Source organism: Triturus cristatus, chromosome 12 (assembly GCF_964204655.1).
Source record: "Triturus cristatus chromosome 12, aTriCri1.1, whole genome shotgun sequence".
Lineage (NCBI taxonomy): Eukaryota > Metazoa > Chordata > Amphibia > Caudata > Salamandridae > Triturus > Triturus cristatus.
In genome coordinates, this window is record NC_140595.1 from 38,645,271 (window position 1) to 38,661,609 (window position 16,339).

The following is a 16,339-nucleotide window of genomic DNA, read 5'->3' on the forward strand; positions in this document are numbered from 1 at the left end:
TATTTTTGATATTCCCCCTTTCCCCAGAGGAACACCTGTGTGCAATCAGATCTGCACTGTTAGCATTCACAGATGGTCATCCTTCCTTCAGTGTATGATGGCAGACAATAACTGCAAAAGAGAGCTTTACAAATTACCTTTTCTTTTAATTTAGCATGCCTCACAGCCTAATCCATATTTTTTCTCATTTTATTAGTATTTATCCATTTTTATCTTTAGATAAGTGAAAAAATCAAGTTACAACTTCTATACTTGCACGTTTATCTGCTGAAAACAACCCTCATCATACGTGCATGTCTGTAGGATTTTAATGAACCAAGTAGTCCTTTTCAATAAAACAGTGGAAATCATCAGAAAACATGAGCATTATATTTTTAGCACGTGCACATCTAAAGCTATTTCAGTTTCATAAGGACTTATCATTTGCTATCAATTTGCATTGCTATTTGTCTGATATTCATGATTGACATCATATAGATATACTCAACTGAAGACCACATTTCTGTATTTTCCTTTTTTATAAATCAGTGCAAACATGGAAACAGATTTTGTGCGTCTAAAGTAGTAAAAATGGGAGGGGGTCTTAATTGTATTGTTATGGTTTTGATGCTCTCCATATCAACCCAATGGAATGTTCCTAAACTCACCATTGTATGGAGCCACATATGTTAGAATCCTCCAGTTAGCCTGCCAAACGTACCTCCTGCAGATGGCATTGCCTGCCACCACTCAACCAAGTCTTGGTTCCAGTAACCGTACGGTGGTCACACGTGACTCGTGACTGTAGTACCAGTCCTGCTGTACATTCATCCCACCACTCTTATTGTATTGTTGGTGTAACAATCCCACTTCTATTCATATTTACATGCATATGTTTTCAATAAATATAGTTAGGACCCCACCATTGAGGAACATCATTCCCCGTGATCTAAGTATTAGTAGATATTCTGTAAGAGTGTAAAAACCTGACAGGTCTCATCTGTCTTAAGATATTCATACTCTGATATTTAGCCCCTCCTATGTTTCTGCATTGAATTTACAACTCTAAGTCTGACATTTCAGGTCAAATGGCTTGAATTGTAGACTGAAACTTCTATTTCTTTGAGTCGAAAGCCTAGAACTTTCTTTAAAAGAAACAGAAAATATTTAGTTTGTTTTCCACCAAACTTTTATTATCATAAAATAAGAATGTCTAGGTAATCTGGAAAAAACAAGCTGGCCATTGTTACATAATTAAATACCATTAATTGGTAAGATTGAAAAGCATGCTCCGTTCTAGGTTATAATATCTTCACCAAAGCAATCCATGTGAATTTAATCTTCACCTCCTGTAACTTCACTGCATTTTGTCAAGCTCCAACAAAAACTTCCCAATTTTAGTTGGATTAGCTAAATTTACTGTTTTTAATTAAGCCCTAGTATTTTGGTGCAAATGCTTGATGGCTGCTTCTCAAACATCTATATGTTGCTGTTCAGGTTAATGCACTAGATACATGTTTGGGTTTATTTTGATTGAATGGAGTAGGTGAAGGATGTCCAACATGGGACCATGTGGGTCTGATCCATGCCAGATGAGTTTACTTCCAGGGGATACTCATCAATAGTCATAAGCACTGAATAATCCCCCCATGCGCGGGGACACCTGAGCATTTACAAAATACATATATATATATATATATATGTTTAGACACAAACATGTACGTAGTACCTTAAAACATACATATATACATGTATATACATAAACAAGCAGCCTAAAACCATTCAATAGGCTAAGATGCCAAAATTGCATTGGATTTTTCATTTCAAATAAATGCAAGTTTATATAGCATTTCTGTAAAAAAAAGAACATGCACTCCTCCAGTGTACTAACATAGCCTTTTATTTTCAAATAAAAAGCAAGTAATAGCAGGCAATTAGCCCATAGGCTGCATAGATGAAAACACAACATTAATAAACTGGCGGTGTGCCTTTAAGACCTCCAAGACCTCCCTGCTCCCATCATGCACCACAGGTGACAGTTAGGTCTGTTCTTTTTTTGGCTCCTTCTGTGAGTATCCTGGAGCATTGAGCTTGTAAATTTTTGATTGTTCTAGTCAGAAATTGGTTTCCTGATAATTTTTAGGTCGAGCCTAGAGCAGCGCATGCGCTGCTTGCTCGACTTTTAGTAAGGGTCTTTTCAAAGTGCTACCCACAAGCTTTTCCTGGCCTAAAGCTTGCGTGCATGTGTGCGTGAACGTGCGCAGCCGCCATCTGCCTTTCTTATCTCTTTAAGCCTTGTTCTAATTGCTCCTCTTCTCGCACTCCCCCCTCCCTTCTCCCCCTCCCTCCTCGCGCCTTTATGCTGCTTGTCCAAGCGCCTCGCTCCACCCCTCCCCCACCACAGAGCGCGTCCCCGCGATCACTTTCGCTTTTACGGCTGCATGAATTTTAGCAAACAAATCGCTTTGATTAAAGGAGTCGAGCATTAGCTGTAGTCGAAAAGGCACTGTGACGTGCATCACATTCCAGTTGAGGGGACGTCATTACATTTGTGTGCATAGAACACAGACTTTTCCTTTCCCGCTACTGCCCGTGTTTTTTCCTCTCTCTTTTGCACACAGGAGGAGGCGTCTACTGCATATCGGTTGAGGGACCAGACATTTCTGTTTTTGTGCTCCCTCTTGAGCAAAATGGTGTGATCTTTGGCACATCGTTATGTCTCTATTTTCCTAATTTCCCTTAATGCACGAAATAAGCAGAAAACCAGAGGTTTACAGCTGAAAAATAATAATAAATAAAAAAAGACTTTTCAGATTATTATCCTCCAGCCTTCAAGTTGACCTCCATTATGTTTTGAGGTTAGTGGCAACCTTTTTTACACCGTCAAAGTCTCCACAGTGACATTATAGTCCAATCTTGTTAATTCTGGAAATCTGGTCACCCTAACCCTGACACCCACCCCCACCCCCTCTTGGGCCGTTAGCCTGCCCATGTACCCTGACTCCACCCCTCGGGCCGAGTGCCTGCTCATGAACCCTGACACCACCCCTCGGGCAGTGTGCCTCCTCATGTACCCTAACATCCCCCGCGGGCCGTGTGCCTGCTTATGTCACTGACTTCCCGCTCGGGCTGTGTGCCTGTGCATGTACTCTGACCTATCTCGCAGTGCTTAATTTGTAAAACTATGAGTGTTTCTGGTCTAAATGTCGGGGCAACTAAACTACATCGTCTGAACCCCCCCTCAGGCCTCTTTAATCCACCCCCAGACCCTCCCTGCCATGTTGTTTCTATTGTTGGTCCTGCTTTCCCCGTTTGTGACGGGTTTTCTCTCTTTCTCTTCCTTAATGTCTCCGCTTTGTTTGTTCCTCTCTTGTTATCGGTAAATGTCTGATGGAGTAAACCAGGTGTTAGAACCCTTAAGTATCGGTGCCCCCCAACGATGCAAATCAAGCACAGCCTGTTTGCGGGGGAGAGAGAGTCTGACTATTTTTGTTGTGATGTGTATACTGTCACGTTATCAAAATGCTGGGTGCGCGTGCATTAACAGCGTTCCATAATCCTCATTTCCATGTCTGGTTGTGCATTGTCGGTGTCGCATAAAGTGTGTGTGTGTCTGTTTTGTATCGCATTGTGTGGTTATTGATATAGATATAGCGCTCTCTGTCATTCTTAAGATGCCTACGGCGCGTTTTGCACTGTTGAGAACCTCCTACAGATGTCTTGTGAATATAGCACCTCGTAGCTCTGAAAGATAACCTGAACGATCCGACTTCAGGAACTTCTAGAGCGCACAGGGTGCATCTTTGAAGGACGTTAGACAGGGCTTTAACTGGGCCGGGTCCTGCCAGTGCTCAGCACCAGCAGTCCCAAAAAGCAGGTGCTGAGACGAGTCCCTATCGAACTCTCCATTTTTGCCCTCTCCCTCAGGATGAAAGTAAAATCTTAACTCTGCAGCAGTACCACCCTTCACTGCCTTTAATGTAACTTTAAAGAGACTCGTTATAGTTATTTCACAGCCTCACAATTTCATCACTGAAGCATTTCCAATATTATTCTATTATAAAGTTGTTGCTTATTTATCTTATGCAACTAACACCCAAAGGCAAAGCCAATAGTCCTGTTTTTTGTAGGTGTAATGTTACTTGTATTATATATCTGGATGTAATGACAGAAGCAGCAAAATACCATTTGGGCTACACAATATGCTAAGCACAGATTTTTAGCTTGCATGTTTTAAGCCACACCCTACTTACATTGGCCACGTCCCTTTGAGTTGAGACACCCACAGTTTTTTTTTGTCCGACTTAAAGCCCTGCCGTTAGATGTACTTAAACGTGTATAGAAAAGGTGGATGAAATGCATGCAGCGTCTCGAAGTGTTGAACGAGCTTCTTGGCACATAAGCATAAATGTTGTGCAGTCCGATAAGGATAGACACTTCCACGCACGAGCTTTTGGTGGGGTTTGTGTGTTGCACAGCTTGAGCCATTAGTCGGTAGTGCAGGGATGCGCTAGTAAGAGGAAGACCACCCACTGATTGTCTCTCAGGGTCTTTTCGCAGGAACCCACTGTCACACCGAGGTCTGACCAGTAGTTTGTGGAACCGTACAGTCCGGAGTGACACTATCTCACCACGCTTGTGCTGCTGGTTCAGGGAGCATCCTTAACTCACTGTATGCAAAGCCAGGAGTGTAGCATGGTGAAGTTTATGGGAGAAGCAATGTTTTTATTGTTTAAGTTCTAGGTGTTTGTTGCTGGTCCATATTTTCTTAGGGAGGGTTATGACATTTTACAAGTTTATAAAATGTTGTGTGTTCGCATATATTGTCTTTTATAATCTTCTTGTATGTGGGTGTGCATGCGTTGTCGGTGTCTTGTGTGTGTGTGTGTGTGCACGATTGCCAGGGTGTCATCGTTTTTTTACTGTTTGTGCATTGCCAGTGTCTCTAGTCTTGTATGTGTGTGAGTGCATGGGTGGGTTCATGCATCCGACATCTCCAAATGCTTGTGTGCGCTCTTGTGCGTTGTCAATGTCTCTTAATCCTTCTGGGTGTGATGTTGGTGTTTTATGATTCCCTCATAGTGTGTGTGTGTGTGTGTGTCTGTGCCTGATATCAGTTACTCAAATATGGCCCCTCGAAAACACCATCTGTTATCAGCAATGTAACTTCCCCTCGATGTGAAACCGGCCTTGAGGCCTGCAGACTCCTTCTTTCCTCCTCCTCATGTCTCTTTGTGTGCCTGGTGAATGCGTCAACAAGAAGGAAGTGCTATCACTGTGCACTATCAGCGCCAGGGCTCTGTGTATGTGTAAACCCTCAGGACGCTCCCTCACAGCCCGTGCCCTATGTGTAACGTCGTCTTACAATAGAGCTTCTCTGTAGCACTTGATCCAGATGCTCCCGGCGCTAGATGTTCCACAGACTCCTATGCTGCAGACTAGGCGTCTCCAGTCTTGGTGCACAAGGCTACAGACCTGCCATATTTTCACGACACCCTGGTGGTACATAAATATTTTACGTTTAAATTAACTGTGCATACATGTATCTTGTTTGAATAGCCTGAATGTTTGGCATGACTTTGCCCTTGTGGATAAATGTTGGGCACCTCCTATGTGAGAGATCTTCGGAGACTAAAGGGTTACTGTTCCTTTAGGTCCCACTAGTATCCCTTTTTAGGTCTCGGCTAGCGAAGGCTGCGCTTGCGCAGTCTCGCTCGCGAGATTTAATGTTTTGTAGTAGTGGGGCTTGAACCCGCCCCTCTTCTCCATTGGCTGGCCTCTTAAATGCTGGTCAGCTATTGGAGAAGAGCTTTGTCTGTCGGAACAAGCCCCGTCTTTTTCGGATTTGTTGCGTGTTTTTTCGCTTCTTTCTCATTTTTTAAGGCCCGCCCCTTTTACACTGGTGGGCGTGTTTTTTTTTTGTTTTTTTTAAGATAGGAAGGGTCGGCCATTTTGTGCGCGGTCGGAACGGAGGACGTAGGGGTGTAAGGGGCTCTGTAGAGAAGATTCGCTTTGTGCCACAAATAACATCTCCGCGTCACTCTACTATAGCCTGTATTCCGGCGCCAACAAGATGAGGGGAAGCTTCGCAGATCGAGACAGAGGCGGGTGCGACCGCGGAGGGTAAGGCCGACAGAAATATCCTGCCTGCTCCTATGTTTCCATTGCGATTCCAGGATCATCGTCCAAAAGCGTCAAGTTTTCTTTTGTTTTCTTTTGCCAGTGCAGCTCTCGGGAGGCATAAGTCTGGCACCACAGTGCGCTTGAAGAGCTCAATACAGGGAAAGTTACAAAGCCTTCAGCAGAGGTCGGCTTTATCCGGCAGTTCAGGATTCCGCTGCGGCTTTTTCTTCTTTCCTGAACGTAACCTTTTATCTTCTTGTACAAGGCAGGAAAGTGCCGGAAAAACAGCCTTCCACCACCCCCTCCGCAAACGCTGCCAGCGGCCTAGTCCAGTCGGCCCAGTGGCCAGAAGATGATGCTGCTCGCAGATGGGGACAGCAAGGCATACGCCAGGCTTTATGAACAATGTTATCCGCTCCCTAATCACGGCCTCATTTGCAGGCTCCGAGTGCCACCTCAGGCTGCTGCTGAGCGAAGGGGCAGAGGCGTGACCAGGTGGCAGGCCTGGCTCGGTGCCCCAAATACTGCCTGGAAGGCGTCCACGGGGCGCGTGCAGAGGATGGCAGGGTTGTTCCGAGGGGCTCCTATATCTGCACTAAGCGCCATTTCAAGAGCCACGGAGCAGGAGGGCCACCCGCTCTGCACCTGCCGATGGCCCAGAAGGGGTTAATCCCACGCAGGTCTTCCTCCGTTAGGATCAGGTGAATTTTCTGCTTCCTCGGGAGGATATCAGAGAGCCGAGTCCCACAGGCTTCAGCACGAGGCTTAATATACACCAAGCTCCTCATTAAAATTTGCCTGCAGTAAGCAAGAACAAACCGAGAGACAAATATTATGAAATCACACATTCACAGGGAAACCCATCCCTTGCGTTCTGCTAGCTTAGCAATTTTATAGCAATAGATCAACATTTTCAAGCAATCCTTTACAGTTACGAGTTCATTCCTCCCTGCAGAGTTCCATACATGTATCTGAGGACACTTGTTAAGCGACGGCTGTTACAACCAGGCAGGTCCTTGAGATCAGGCCATTGTACCTGCTAGTTACCACAAGGTAGAAACAAGCGCTAGGTAACGAGATCTGTAAAGGACTGAGGAATATCCAGTGCTTTAAATGGGCCGGTACTGTCAGGTAAGGAGTACCGGCACATTGCACAATCGCAGAAGGTGTCAGCCGCTTGGGAGCAGCTCAGTCACTTTCATTTTATTTTCCCAAGCTATCTGCGCAACACCACAGTCAGTGAACTTCGGGCATATAGCTTTATTTGACGTGTACCGTGTCTGACACCCATGTAGGGGGGTTTCTCACCTATGAGTCATGAACTTATTTGCCGCTGGCACCATGTGTGATCTTCAGCAAGTTACTTTTTTTTGTTAACGGAGAAGGTGTCGATAATTCATAATTTTCTAGGGGGTGTAAAACGCTCTTCTTCTTTCACCTCTCAAATTACAGGCATTGTACAAATGCCACCTGAAGTACAAGCCTTGTCACAAATGTAACCTGACTGCTGCTCACTGGAAACATGGCTCCTTGATGGTGGAAGGTTTCTCTTAATCTTGATAGAGCCTGTTGAGGGGTTTGTCAGTTGATCCAGCAAAAAGTAAATATGTGTCAAATTTTGAGGTTACTGTGTGGCTCTGTGTGGGTGGTTGGTCTGTGTGGGTTGCTCTGTGTGTGTGGGTGGCTCTCTGTCTGCGGATGGCTTTGTGCGTGTGGCTGGCTTTGTGTGTGTGGCTCTGTGTGTGGGTGCAAATGCAATAGGTCTCGCATTTGAGAGTGATTAAGCTATTGACATTGTAAATAACAATGCCGTTTCTTTAAATGTTTTAAAAACAAATACATAAACAAAAATAATGTCATGAGCAATGCCAATAGCTCTAACTTTAACAATGCCGAGACCATTGCATTGTAAATGCTTGTTACATCCTTTTACCAGCTTACTGCTGCAAGGGGCCCTCGAAGCCTGCAGCTTTCAGCCACGCCTCTGAGAGGAGCAATGTCTGGGCTGTAGATGTGATGATGTTCTCCTTGTGATTACCTCGCCTCTAGTTGTTGCGGAGCACCAAGGAAGAGACCCCTTAAGTGACCTTCCACAGCCTGCTTTAGTTTGATAGTTCATCTACTCATAGTCATATTGGTTAAGTATCTGTCCCTTCAATCAATTAATCAGGTAGCGTTTATACAGCACACAGCTGCTTCATATGAAGCATCTTGGCGCTATCTGCAAGACAGACTGATGTACCAGTAGAAGAACTGTTTGATCTAGGCCTTATCAGAAAGGTTTTTAATTATTTTTAGGTCAAGCCTGGGCAGCGCATGCGTTGCTCTGTAGGCCATACTGTATTGGAATATGGACTATAAGCCCCACCCACTATCCGCCCATATTTGTCATTGGCTTATCATTGTCCTTCGTAAGTGCTGGCTTCTGATTGATTAATAGGCTTGTCAGTCCCTCTTTAGTACCGCCTTGTCTGCATTTGTAACCTCCCATGAGGACTGGCCCGTTTACTTCGGTTGTTACATAGTAGTCTTATTTACTCTGTAAGCACAATTTTTTTTAATTGTTTCTCCTACTGCAGGCACTACATGCTTTCCTGCAACATTCAGCATGCTATGCTTGCTTTCACTGGGTGCTTTTACAAAAAAAAGCATTTGTTTTTCAACTTGACAAACACATTTGTTTTGGGATAAAAGTGCCCCATACCGCGCTTTCACCTTAATAGCAGCCACTGACTTTTCTTTAGATTCGCCTCTTCTAAAAAAAAGGGGCGTGACCTCTATTAACGTGAAAGCGCAGCATGGGGCGCTTGTAAACAGCAAGCATTTGCAATCCAATAGGCCTCGCATTTTAGAAACTTTGCCCTATTGGTATTGTAAATGACAATGCCTTTTATTGCAGGTTTTTTAAACACAAAAGGTGTTGTCATTTACAATGCCAATAGCTCAAAATCTCGCTATTGCAAGACCTATTGCATTGCAAAGCATTGGCATAGCCAATAGGTCTCGCCTTTGGGACCTTATGAGTGTTTAGCCATGCAACAGTTGATGTTGTTGCACCAAGGATATTGTGCTGCATATCTAAATACTTATAAGGTCCCAAAAGCGAGACCTATTGGCTATGCCAATGCTTGTTTCTATCTTAATTTGACGTTTTTTGGCTGATGGTAGCTTTATTGGCTGTTTTTGGACAATTTTGAGAACTTTTTCTGTCAGAAATGCCAGCATTGTTCAATAAATGTCCCTCCTGTGGGAAGAAGATGGCAAAGTCTGACCTACATTCTATCAGTATTGTGTGTTTACCATCCTCACACAATCCGGAGAAGTGTTATTATTGCCAGCAATTTTCTAAGACAACACTTTGGGACAGAGAAAGGATAAAGCTTCATGCCTTGTTGGAGACCGGAAAAGGATCAAAAAGTGGCCTTGGGAGCAGCCATGCTTTTAAACAGCCCTGCTCTCACCTTAAATCGCACAGATCAGAGAGCAATCTGCGACGTTCTGCTTCTCCAGCATCAAAAAGGAAGCAGATACCTGACTGTTCCCCTTCAGCGTCACGGTCGATGTCAGAAAAACATACAGGGCATGCAACAATGTCGAGGGACAGATTGTCGTTGAGGCGATCAGAGCCCCCGCAAATAAAAGGCAGGTCAACGTCGAGACACTTCGCTTCTGGCTTGGAGCATGTCAAATCGGAGAAGTGTAAGTCGACGTCGCAGCTTGGGTTGAAGCCGAAGAAACTCCTGCGTCGCCATTCACCAACGTCAATACAACGGTCGGTGTCCAGAATTCTGTCGCAGCAGACATGGTCGGCGTCGAGAGTGTCGACGTCGAAGACCCCGCCACAGTCACACAGGCGGTCGAGGACCAGGTCAGTGTCAAAAATCCTGCCACAGTCTCATTGGAGGTTGACGATAAGTGACACAGTCAGTGTCGGTGGCTCCTGTTTGGCGTTTGACGTCGAGAGACATTTCCACAGTCTTGTCAGAGAGAGAACGGCATAGACTGTCCTCGCCGGTCAAGAATCCTACAGCGGCGACGGGTATTACGACGTTAAGGCCACCCTAGTCATCAGTGGAGGTACCAGGAAGGCAGAGGCCGACATCGAGGGAAGCATCTTCTTCTCCAGGCATTAACATTGTGCGAATCACGCCTTGGGGATCTCCGGTTGCTGGGAAACCGACACCTCTCGTTAACCTTTCTCCAAGATGATTAGAGTGTTCGGCATTGGAGAGTTCCACCTAGAAGTCCAGGTTCAGACTTCTCTCAAACGTACTCTACCTCCAGAGCCTCTGCTGGTCCCCCACCTGCCACGTCTACAGGAAGATCTCCGCACAGGTCACCAAGGAGAACTAGGACTCCTACAGCTCGACAATCCCGATCTAGGACACCACTTCGATGGGCGAGGTCTCGGCGTTCCTTCAGATCTCGAAGAAGTAGGCGAAGATCACAGTCATGGTCTACATCATCAAGGTCATCGGTGAGAGACTACTCACCAACCCTGTCTGCTACCCTTCCAGCTACGGTGTCTCCAGTGGACAATATGGTCGTCTTTAATGAAGTCCTCTGCACAGATGCCAATAAGTTGAATATTGACATGCCTGTGCTGACTGCTTCTTCTTTCGTAATATTCGAGACACTACACCATAGGTCCTTGGCAAGGCCTTTGCTCCCTCTGGTTACTGGGATGCTTGAACCAGCACTGCAGACCTTTTTAACTCCAGCTGCTGTGGTCCCGGCTCTCCCACTCATTTCAAAACAGTACAAGGCCCCTGACCAGGATCCACTGTTCCTACGAACAGATCCGCCACCGGATTCTGTTATAGAGGCAGCAGCCAGGAAGACACATCCTGGAGGAACATCCTCTTCAGTCCCTCCTGAGACGGAGAGTAAGCACATAGACTCTCTGGGGAAGAAAATGTGCAATACCTCTGCATCCTTCATGAGGGTGGCTAGTGCCTCAGCACTTCTGGGGAGGTACGACAGGTCTCTGTGGTACTCTTTGGCTTGATTCACAGAGAAGCTGCCCAAGGAAGACCAGCAGGACTTTCATGAGAGTGTGCAGGAGGGTGGTCTGGTTGCAAACCAGGTAATTAGTGCAGCTGCGGATGCATTGGATCTGGCAGCACATGGATATTCCCACAGCATTTGTGCCAGACATTCAGCCTAGTTGCGGCTCACTGGCCTTAAACCGGAAGCATGACACAGGATTATGAATCTTCCTTTTAATGCCACTTCCTTGTTTGGCACTCATGCCGATAATGAGATGTCCAAGATGAAATTGGAGTTGGACATCTCTAAGGCGATCGGCTTTGAGAAGCGTAAGGATTTTCGACGCAAGTACCGAGCATAAGACCGAGTGTTCAAACCCCTAACTGATCAACTCGGCAGCAACAATCCAGGTTGCATTACCATCCGCGTCGACCAGGTCGAGGAAGGGGAGCACCAAGACAGACACCATCCTCAACAATACAACCTACAAAACAATGAGCACAGGCTTCCCCCATCTCCGTTGCCCACTCCGTTCCGGGGAAGTATCATGCTCCACCTGGACGAGTGGAGAAAGATCACAAGAGACAAGTGCGAATTCAATATTGTGCATAATGTTTACTTGCTCAGATTCAAATCCACACCTCCATCAGTACCACCTTGCGGAGGATCTGCCCAACAACATCAATTATTACAGGCGGAGGTGAACACCCTGCTAATGAAAGATGCTATAGAAGCAGTTCCTTCTCCACAACAGAGACCAAGAATTTATTCCCGCTACTTTCTGGTGTGAAAAAGAGGTCCTATCCAAGAGTACAGACCAATACTCGACCTGAGACTTTTTAACAAGTTCATCTGTAAAGAAAAATTTCGGATGTTAGCACTGCACCAGATTTTTCCTCAACTCCATCAAGGGAACTGGATGTGCTCTATAGATTTTCTCCAGAAAACATTGGAAATTCCTGCATTTTCAAGTAGCGTCTCGCCATTTCCAGTCAAAAGTCGTCCTGTTTGGACTCAAATCAGCTCCCCGGACGTTCTCGAAATGCATGGCAGTAGTAGCAGCTTTTCTTTGCAAGCACAAGATCTTTGTCTACCCGTATCTGGTTGACTGGTTTCTGAAAAGCTCATCACCCACTTTGCTGCTGACACACCTCAGAGTCTGCATATAAGTGCTATTCAATCTCAGCTTGCAAATCAACTACAAGAAGTCAATTTTAAATACGACTCAAAGAATCCACTACCTGGGTGCTTCTAAGTGCAAGCGTGTGTCCTTCGGAGGAGAGGTTATCCTTAATACATGACAAGTGCTGCACTCGCCTTGGCTCTCACCATCCCACGGTCAGGCAAGTGTCCTCACTTCTGGGCTCAATGGCATCCTGCATCTTCATCGTTCCGAATGCCAGACTAGAAATGCGTCCTCTGCAAAAATCTCTAGAGGACCAGTGGTCACAAGTATCGGGCGCTGGGAATACTTTGTGGTTCTCACTCAGTCAGCCAAGGATTCAATCAAATGGTGGATGAAACGGTCGCATCTTCTGAGAGGCGTTCCTTTCCATCATGATCTTCCCAGTCAGACAATTGTCACAGACACTTCTTTCCAGGGTTGGGGGGCACACATGGGTCCTCTTCAGGTACAAGGACTCTAGACAGAGCAGGGGTATCATATCAACCTTCTAGAGCTGAGAGTGGGGCATCTTGCACTCAAGTATTTGCTCCCGTCCTTCCGCACACGTTCCCTGTTGATTCAGACAGACAACACCACAACCATGTATTATCTGAACAAACAGGGAGGATACAGGTCGAGATCCCTCTCACAGGAGGCTCAAACCATATGGAAGTGGCTTCTTGCAAGGAATTTAACCAATTCAGAAGTTCATCTCCCAGGTACTCTCAACGTCCATGCAGACTCTCTAAGTCGCAGCTTCGTCGAAGCTCACGACTGGGTCCTACACAACGACATCGCACAGGGCATGTTCCATTGGTGGGGTGTTCCAGATATCGACCTGTTTGCAGACACAACAAACGCAAAATGCCCTGTCTTCGCATCTAGGTTTCACCAACCAGGCTCCAGAGGGAATGCGCTTTTGATAAAATGGTCGTAGACATTACTTTACACTTTTCCACCAATTCCACTCATTCCTCTGGTGATCAACAAGTTCTACAGGGCCAAGACCAGAATGGTACTGATTGCACCAGAGTGGCCTCGACAGTGGTGGTATCCGGATCTACTTCAATTATCTGAGACCCCACACAGGAGGTTACCTTGCCGACTGGACTTATATCCAAATAAGGGGGGGAATGTGTTCCACCCCAACCTCTCATCTCTAAGATTGACGGCATGGCTCTTGAGGTCCTCCAGTACGGACATCTAGATTAAGCCGGGGCGTAGGCGGCGTAGTGGGGCTACGTGGAGCTGCGCGTAGTGTGGCAAAATCTACGCACACTCGCGCGCTCTGCGTAGCCCCACTACGCGCTGGCCGCCTCCCGCCCGCCCTAATCTTAAAATAATTAAAAGAAGGTTAAAAAGTAAATTTAAACCTCTTACCTTCAGCGCGGCGTCCCGGGGCTCCCTCTTCTTGCTGACGATAACTTCTTCACACAAATGCGCATGCACGGACGCCCACGCATGCGCATTTCTTGCGAGAGATGCGCATGCGCGGGCGTCCGCGCATGCGCATTTGCATGAAGAAGTTACCGTCAGCGAGAAGAGGGAGCCCCGGGACGCCGCGCTGAAGGTAAGAGGTTTAAATTTACTTAACCTTCTTTTAATTATTTTAAAATTAGGGCGGGCGGGCAGCTCTGCTTCGCTATGGTGTGTGCGTAGCGCTGCCTGCTTCGCCTACTTCGTAAATGGCGAAGCAGGCAGCGCTACGTGCACTCCGTGGGCGAAGCGGAGCACGACGCCCAGGGTTAATCTAGATTTGTCCGCAGACTATATGAACATTCTTAAGGAAGTGAGAAGACCATCCAGCAGAAAATCGTACACTTTCAAGTGGAAACGATTCTACTTATCGTGCATCAATAATCACGATGCCATTCAGGGTCAGGAGCAGGTGGTTTTACCATACCTCCTGTATTTGGCCAAATCAGGCCATCAGTTTTCTTCTATAAAGGTCCATTTAGCGGCTATTACAGCATACAGAAAATCTCCTATGCAGGTTTCCTTTTTTCAGCTACCTGTGGTTAAAAACTTCCTTGAGGGTTTAAAGAAAGTCTACCCACCAATAAGAGCCCCTTCCCCTCCATGGGAACTTAACGTTGTTCTTCCTATATTGTTGGGGACTCCATTCGAACCTATTCATAAGGCTTCTCTACAGCATTTGTCATGGAAGGCTGCTTTTTAGTTGCCATCACCTCTGCTCGTAGAGTGAGTGAGATACAAGCTTTGTACTGTAAGGAACCTTATATAATTTTTCATGTAGGGTGGTCTTTAGAACTCATCCGAGTTTTCTACCTAAAGTGGTCTCGGATTTTCATATTAACCAAACAATCACTCTTCCTACATTTTTCCCTAACCCTTCAAATCCTCCGCAACGGGCTTTACATTCACTAGACTTTAAGAGGGTTCTGAAGTTCTACCTAGACAAGACCAATGCGTTAAGGAAATCAGACCGCCTGTTTGTAAACTATGGTTCCATAAGTACTGGTTGTGCAGCGTCCAAACAATCCATCTCTAGATGGATAGTCTAATGTATCACATTGTCTTACCAGTTGGCCAACAAACATCTCCCTGGTAAACCGAAGGTTCATTCTACCAGGGGAAAGGCCTCTACCACAGCTCTCCTTAGAAATGTACCTATTGCAGAGATTTGTAAAGCTGCCACATGGCGATCAGTGCATACATTTACTCGCCATTAGTGTTTAAACTCTGACACGCAGTCGGATGCTCAGTTTTTGCAAGCCTCTTTAAGGAATTTGGATGATTTATCTTTGCATTATTTTTACTGTGCTTATACTGATGTTCGTCCGCAGGATAGTGGGTATGGGCTTGCTATTCTTTTCAGGGCTCATGACTATTGATGAGTATCCCCTGGAAGAGAAGGATAAGTTACTTACCTGTAATCCTAGTTCTCCTCCAGGGGTATACTCATCGAAGTCATATGCAACCCTTCCACCTCCCCAGCCGAATACCTATAGTATAGTAGTGTTTCTTTCTTGCTTCATGATTCCTACATGTTAGTAGACTGTAAAAAGACCTGACCTAAGTGTCTCCTGTGGTGCATGATGGGAGCAGAGATCTTGTAGGCACCGCGCCAGTTTATTAATGTTGTGTTTTTATCTTTGCAGCCTATGGGCTAATTGCCTGCTATTACTTGCCTTTTTCTTTGAAAATACAAGGCTATGTTAGTACAGTGGAGGAGTGAACATTCTTTTTTTTTTTTTTACGGAAATGCACTATAAACTTGCTTTTATTTTAAATGAAAAATCCAATGCAGTTTTGTCCCCTTAGCCTATTGAATGGTTTTAGGCTGCATGTTTATGTATATATATATATATATATATATATATATATATATATATATATATGAAGGTACTACGTACATGATTGTGTCTAAACATACATGTATATGTGTAGTGGTTTCACTCTTGACGTTTCTCTGTTGTGGAGTGCTCACTTCTGATGGTTCCCTTGCACGTCTGCATTCCACAACAGAACTTAGAACTTACCTCTTGAATTCTCTTTTGTCAGTTGGATTTGATTATTTCCGGTGTTGGCTGCTGCACAGTCCCTGCATTGAATAAAGACAAAGTTACCAATTTTACCGTGATTGTAGTGACTTCATTACTACAATTAGGATGGCGACAAGCGGCAATGAACTGTAGAATCCACGGAGGCCTTCCGATTCACCGTGTTGACATCCTTCCGGTCTCTTTCACGAACTCCGATGACCTCGCAAGTGGGCAGAGTGTCGCACTCTTCACAAGGGAGACACGGAGTACGGCTTGTTCATTAGCCTGGTGTGGACACCTGAAGGTACTGTTCTTGTGCATTCCCCCCCTCCAAACACAGCAGTCAAATGTACAGTGAGGCCATGTCGGGTCAGGCGTAATCAAAAGGCCAGGGGCAGGCACTCAACGCTACCCTGCGTCATGCAACACGCCATTTCAGTGTCAGGCGCAAGTCAAGAGGCAGAACCAGGCAAGCACGTTCAGAACCGTCACGTTTACACTCAGCGCGTCCACAGAGCAGACATCATCGCGTTTATGGAGCGGATGCCATTTTGGAGTCAGGCATTTGGCTTTTCAC